This window comes from Haliotis rubra, unplaced genomic scaffold, assembly GCF_003918875.1.
Source record: "Haliotis rubra isolate DU_JTF1 unplaced genomic scaffold, ASM391887v1 Scf581, whole genome shotgun sequence".
Taxonomy (NCBI): domain Eukaryota; kingdom Metazoa; phylum Mollusca; class Gastropoda; order Lepetellida; family Haliotidae; genus Haliotis; species Haliotis rubra.
In genome coordinates this window covers 409,542-417,601 of record NW_025767281.1, presented here as the reverse complement: position 1 = coordinate 417,601, position 8,060 = coordinate 409,542, and positions in this window count along the sequence as shown.

The window sequence follows — 8,060 nt, the reverse complement described above, 5'->3', positions numbered from 1 at the left end:
TTTTGACTCATTCAATAATAACTGCAAACAGCTGATGACGCAGAGACAGGTGATATTTAGCCTTCAACTGATGTTCATCATCTGACAACGTTATACAATATTTTCATATTTTCAATACCGTTCAAACTGAACCAGCAAATACATGGAAATAATGTAAGCGAGAAAATTCGTTTCTTCTCACTTAACTTTTGAAGTTGGTGACACCTTGCCCAGTGTATTACTATTTACAGATTACAAGTTTTGAATATATAAGAAAAGGTTGAACCTGGGCTGAGTTGTGATGCATTTTGTTCCTGACAAAATATATCTGTTTTTATTATTATAATACAGGAATAATGGAAACATAGATCTCTAAATATCCGAACGTATAATTAAATGACAAAATACACTGAACTGGGTCTAACCTCGCTGTCGTTATTTGATATACGTCCAAAGAAGAAGGCTATCCTAGCTGTCATGACAAATCCTAATGTTTGAAACTGGGATATGATCTACACAAAGATTTGCAGTTCACATCAAATGACTTCACGTTGACATACTATATATTGAGTTACGTATATGTTCCGTTTTTAGATATATCGGAGGACCTTATTATGGAAACGCTGAAAACAATGTACTATAGGTCGGTGATACCTGTAGGGTATCTGCTCTTCAGGTCACCGAGAAACCAAACATTATCTCGTCGGTGAATGGCATGTTCTGAATGCAAACCTATTTACAGAGGAACATATATCATTACATACTCTCAAACTAATTATGAGTTTACCGGACGCTTGTCGAAACCTGTATCTATACTGAACCGCAAAAGAAACGCAAGTCAAAATCCAGATTTAGAAAAACTTTACTTTTGACAGATAATGCATGAACACAGGTACATAATAACAATCAACACTTATTGCATGATGATCGGGAGATGTCAGTCAATACATGGAAACATTGTTGGTTTACTTTGCACTGAAGACAAAATCGAAATTGATCCAATAAGTCAGTAGCGCGTATGTCCACCTCGTGCATTCACTACAGCTGTGCACCGCCTGAACATGGAGTAAATCAGACGGTTGACAAAGGCCCTAGGGATTGCCGCAAATGTCCGGATGATGGCTGCCTGGAGTTCTGCTGCAGTTGTCGGACGTGGTCGGACTTCATTCAGTCGTCTCTGCAGCTCGTCCCAAAAATGTTCGATCGGGTTTAAATCGGGACTGACAGCAAGCCATGGCAGTAGTCGGATGTTATGCTGCTGGAAAAATGCCTGAGTGACTCTAACAGTGTGGGGCCTGGCATAATCTTGCTGGTAAATGTGTTGCTTGTGTCGGACGTAAAATGGCACAACCTGGGGTCGGAGGATCTGGTCGATATAACGTTGGGCAGTGACTCCATTTCCCCGACCTGGCTCAATATTCTGGAAGAATACTGGCCCTAATCTCTGATTCAGGCCAATCGCTGCCCATATCATAACGCTCGGACCTCCCCATGCATCATCTTCCATTACACATTCGACAGCAAAGCGTTCAACTCGTCTTCGCCATATTTGAACTCGGCCGTCAGCATGATAAATGCAAAACCGACTTTCATCAGAGAACAATACCAGTCTCTACTGTTGTTGACGCCAGTTTCGATGGAACGTAGCCCACTGCAGACGATTCTGACGATGTCTCGGTGTGAGGATAGGACGTCGAGCTGGACGACGACAACGGAGGTGGACTGCTCTGAGTCTGCGCCGAACTGTATCTCCGCTTATTGCTCGGTTGTGACGTGCAATAGTCTGTCAGGCAGTCTCGTTGGCAGATAAGAATCGATCCCCGATGTGCGAACGTTGAATGTGTCGATCTTGCCGTGGTGTTGTGATTCTCGGACGTCCAGGACGTTGGCGGTCAGCCGTGGTCTGTGTAGCTGCAAAACGTTCCTGAAGACGGTAAATGGTCGTTATGTGCACATGGAATGCATTGGCAACATCTGCAACACTCTGTCCAGCTTCAAGACGGCCGATGGCTTGTTCCCTCTGTTGCGTCGTTAACCATGGCATTCTTGGTGGGCGTTTTCGGGAGAGATTTCAAACTGATTTGAGGGCATTTTTATACCCCTATGTGTCCCTGACATAATGCGCATCATGATTTTCATGAAAAACTTCTGCAACCACATCCCACGGCCAATTCAATTGCTGCGTTTTGGCGATGTGCAATATCCAAGAGAAATCACAAACAGAACCTGAACACTAACAAACTGTTTTTTTCACAACAAAGGTAACCAATATGTAGTTACACTATAACATTTAACAATGTTCTGTCGAATATTTATTCATTTTGAAAAACTTGCGTTTTTTATGCGGTTCGGTATATAATAAGATAATATTTAGTTTTTTACCTTTAACAGTTCTGTTCTTGTGTTTTTCCAGTGAGGAGCAAGATACGTGAAACAAAACAATTTGGTTTTCCTTGTTCTAAATCGCTGGAAAGATTGCAAATAATAGAACATCTTTTTCAAAGGGTACTTTGACCTTGATTAATTCGTCACGAAGAGATGATTACATGTAAGAAGCGTTCTCTTTCTTTTTAAGGAAATAAGTCAGTTACGATTTTAAACTACTGCAAATGCTGTAAACATATAAGCTTGAAATATCAGTCGTTATGGGAACAGGGTATCATGACCATGGTAGTATCTGTCCATTAGACATAGGACCTACGTTTTCTATGAATAAATCATTGCTCGATAGAGACCGAATTAATATGGCTGAAGAAGTCCTTGAGCGCTTTGCATAGAACCTCGGGCATATTCTGAACAAACATGAGGGGACTGGTCAGGCAAGTTTACCTGATGTCTTTTATTGCAGTATATCTTCCTATCGGCCATTGCCACTCACGTTTTGAGGGGCATTTTACCAACCCAGGGAAACAGTATGTGCAGGTGGATGAAGAGAACCTTCTTGAAAAAACACAAGTTGGAGATTTGTTGGCGTGTGCCAAAGTGTGTGTAACGTTTCCACAGTGCAACGCGCTATTTTATAACAAAGAATCACGCCAATGTGTTCTACACAAGAATATATTTGATTCACTTAAACAAGAGGACGGAGGACAATGGAGATTCTGGCGACGTCATAATCCTTACACAGGTACTTGTCTCAAATAAAAAAATATGCTTTTACAAATAGACTGCTTTGTTACAAATGACTTGACGAATACCTGTCTTCCATGTGTTTTTAATCAATAGTTGTGTTGGCAAGTATGTTAAACTATTCAAGCAACATAAGAAACATATACTGATATTAAGTTTACCACTTTGGCAAAATGCATAGGCATGGGCACAAGGTTTTCTCAATGGATCACAATCAAATCTTCTGGATTTGCACCCGCGATCGTAGAATCTTGAGATTCACCTCAACAGTGAACTACATCGCCATGATTTTGTACTTACGAACCGAAATTATCAAACTCACTCATTTTCACGTGATTTCAATATTTCTGTTGCTGTTATGTGGAATCATGGTCCAGATTATGCATAATATGATCTCATATTTCATATCATATTAAACAGAAACCCCAATGCAGTACCAAACTATATTTGCAACAGCCCAGTATAGACATTTCGCGCATAATGAACAAAAACATCTCATAAACATCGTGATAATTAAGAAACGATGGTCATTTGAATACATTCTTAGTGACACAAGCTTGATCCCAGATGATCTTAATTATTACCTTTCTTATAAACGCAACTACCTCTTTGAATTGGTCTTCAGCAAAACATCCTTGTCGTACGAGACAACAAACGGCATCGGGCGGTCAGGCTCACTGACTTGGTTGACACATTTCTCGACTGCGTAGATTTTTTTTTGATGATCATGATGCCAATCACTGGACTGTCTGGTCCAGACTGGAATATTTACAGACCGCCGCCATATAGATGGAATATTGCTGAGTTCGATGTTAGACAAAAAATAAACAAAACCTCTTAGTGGACGTAAGCCAAAAAACAGCATCTCACAGATAAAGAAGACATCATATGTTGAAACACATATAGTTTAGGGGGGTCAGTGGTGAACCCCAACAGGATGAATCTTGAAATGTGCAAGCCTATGCAACAACTCCCCGTCGCCACCATTGCTTTAAACCTTTTTTTGCGATCTGTACACGACCCACAAACAAATGTCATGGAACGTATCAGCAGTATACACATGAATATATTTAATATCAATAACATCGCATACAATGTTAATCTGCAACTGGAAATGGTCTCGGTTGTAAATGACTAATAATAAAGGTCCATTTCACTAAATGCATTTAATAGAAAATTGAAGGTACTTGACCTGAAACGTCTCCTGAATACTGCTTAAACCACCAGATCTGTTTTCAAACATGTCGAGGCTATTCACACATTGAAAGAGTTAACAATATCATTCCTGACAAGGCCCTATTATAGTTTACTATCAAGGCATCAAACCATTATCAAACATACGTTTTACCGTCCTACAAAAGCATGCTCTGTTTTCATAATCGTTTGATTATGAAATGTCTTTTTCTTTGTGTAGAATTACTTGTGTATGTTTCTGTATAGGTGTTTGGGTTCTTTTCGAAGACAGATTGGTATCTATATGTTACAGTCAGATTATGAAATCAGTCATTTCGTAAAATGACTAAAATGTCCAGTCATTTCATGAAATGATTGATTTAGAGGTCTAGACATTTCACGAAATTACTGATGTGGTGTTGTGAAAATACAAGTGACTGGTGCAAACAGGTATTTGATAACAAGTTTTATTGGCACATTTGAAGCCAGTCCCTAATCCAATCAGATTAGAGTTAAGTAAACAAATTTAACGCCAATCAAGTAAACAAACAAGAAGTCATGAAAGAAGTCTGGAAAGAAGAAACTGAATTACACAATCTGACTAAACAGCCTAGTGATTTTGTATAACAACAATCAAAATTTCATGAAATGACTGGATCCTTTAGTCATTTCGCGATATGGCTGACCCTCTTTGTCATTTCACGAAATTACTGAAATTTGTAGTCACTTCACGAAATGACTGATTTCACAATCTGATTGTAACATATATAGAATCCTCATTTGTTTCAGACAACCTTAACAAGAAGACGCCATATATGTTTGTGTTTGCGATTCATGCCAAAGTGTCTCCATACTGGATTAACCTTGATACAGAAGAATGGGGATCGGAAGACCTTCCAAGAGATCATCCTTTGAACAGTCAGATTAATCAAGCAGAATATGATGATGAAACAGGAATCATGTATGCTGTTTATCTTACTAAGCTCATATCCATCGAACTCCGAAGCATACGAGACATAAAGGATGTCAAAAGTAAAGCATATTTGCCAGGGGTTAAGGGTAAGAACATTAAAAAATATGTCAAACATCTATATTATTGTCGTAAAATTAAAAACAAACTATTTAATCCTGTTCGCAGTTCAGCGTTACCCGTGTATGACCTCACGTCGTTGAGTTCATTCCTAATGCGTTTAGATGAGGCTGATCCGCTTCTACCTGTAACAACCTTTTGATACGATATATTGTGACGAGGCAGAGACCAATCGGTATATGGTCTCTGGACGAGGTCAAGGATATTTGCCAGGGGTTCAGCGTAGAAAAATATAAAGAATATTTCCAACATCTATATTATTGTCGTAAAATTGTAAAATTTGAAACCAACTATTTTATCCTGTTGGTATTTCAGTGTTACCTGTGTATGACCTTACATCGTTGAGTTCATTTCTAATGTGTTTGGATGTGGCTGATCCGCGTCTACCTGTAATAATGTTTCGATGCAGCATTTTGAAACATCACACATGCATACGCAAAATACGTTACAATCAAGTGTATAACTGTTGAAGTTTGCAAACTAACTTAAGTCATAACCTGGGTACAGTGGACGCTATCATTTACCTTATTTAACAACTTGTTATTCGTTGATTCTCAAGTTAAAACAATATAGTCCATTGGCTGACGGGGGTCCATATGTGATGACATACTGTTGGCCAACTTCTCTTGTATCCTTTTCTGTTTGGCTGAGACATCCCTTCACTGCTTTGTAGTCTGTGGTCGGATGCGGGTAATACTCGACAGTTGTGAATTTTGGCAGTGTCTTCCCTGTCAAGGACACAATGTCACCCCATCCTGAAACACTCTGACTGGTCTTTGCAGCATGGAGGCTAATAAGAGGCCAAAGCATATTCTTCATGACGATCTTCTCATATGATTCTTTCCCTCCATCTACTGACTTCTTGCCAACATTATACCCAGGGCTTCTTTTCGCAATGTAGCACTCTGGTAAGTCAACAGCTTCTGATTGTTTTAGCGTCCCTTCTCTTGTTGTCGGAATAGAGAATCTCTACCTCCCGGTCAAAGCTGTTTGACACAACACGTGAATCGGGTGAATTATCAGGTGTTGATATGGAGGCAAGTACATATTCTAGATCCGGTTTTACCTGATCCCATGGATGGTCACAGATGGGCATTCGAGAATGGTGTCATGCAGCCAAAGTGGACTGATGGTAACATCCTTCCTCAACAGTTGGTAGACACTTTAGAAGATACTGTCGCCGAATTAGATGGAAGTGATGATGATGATGATGATGATGATGATGATGATCGGGAGGAGGATGACAACTCCAGATAAGGAATACGTGTCTAGTGAATAGAGTGACAGCTCCGATGATGAATGACTTTGACCATGTGAATTAATGAAAGCCTATTTTAGGGCTTGAGACTTTTGACATATACCTTTACTTCACATGCAATAAATGCGAAAAAAAATGACAAAAAGATCACACATTAGTCCTTTTGTTTTGTTATAACAACATCATAGATCACTTCTTGGGGTGTTACCATGATACAATTCCCCATTTGGAACCAGAACATTGACATAAAGGGTCATGAGTCAGATTTTGGGTATCGGCTAAATTCTGTGATCTTTTGACCTCTGGTGACCTATATGTCTATCCCATTTGCATATATTATAACCACATGTGAAAGATAATTTAAATACCAACATTTTGAGTGCTAGTTTGTTGCGGTGGATGTACAGGGCAAGAAGATATTGACACATTTGTTTCCCCTACCCTCCTTAAAGGTGTATAAAAAGCGCGTCGGGCAACATTAAAATGCTCGTAATAGGTACCTCGGGAACAAGTTGTTTAAATGTTAACATGCATTTTTCTGAATGGCTGCTAGAAAATACCCAAGAAGTAGACCTGTAGGGGGGCCGCATGTGGCCCCCCGTCAGCCAATGGACTAATACGTTGACTGGAAGTAAACGAACTCCTTGTGAAACACCCAAAAAATGTAACATAATTCACACTTGTATTTTAAGATTGACTAAGTTTAGAAACCACTACCATTACAAATCGAAGGAATTACAATGGCAGTACAACTCCAATCACATTTCAAATGTTATCGCAATGCAATAGAAACAGTCATAATAATATTCACCGCACTCTAACAGTGACCAAGCTTCAAAATAGGCCAAGACTGAGAATCAAGGAATATATTGATAAAAATCTTCACACAATCTCCACACAACTGCTGCTTTTCTTTTGAAATGAGACAGAATTTGAGATGTTTGAGAAAAGAGTTTGCGCTACTTATAGACGTGAAACAAAACCCAAACTTTCTTGACCTCTGTGTGTTAGACTACCCTGGAAACCTCACAAACAGGCCTAGAAATATTAGGACGAGTATTGTCGCTTAGTCTAAACATAACACACAACTGTCCTCTACTGAAACTTACAGAGACAATATAATACAAATACAAGCTAGGTCTTAACTGAACAACACTGACACATAACCAGCATAATTCTGGAAGACACCCAAGAAACGTTTTTGAAACTTTGAGAACATTGTGAATCATGCCTGCTTGGGGCAAATGAATTGCTTTACCATAGCATTCCGCACGTATACCTACTCTTTGGTCAAGGAATGTTGTTTGTTTTGTTGTTCTGTTTTTCTCTCTCTCTTTTTTTTTTTTGGGGGGATATAATTCACACAGGAACAACTCAAACATATATAGTTTCCCTAATATTACTTGCCCATTACCAGCTGTTACCATTGAC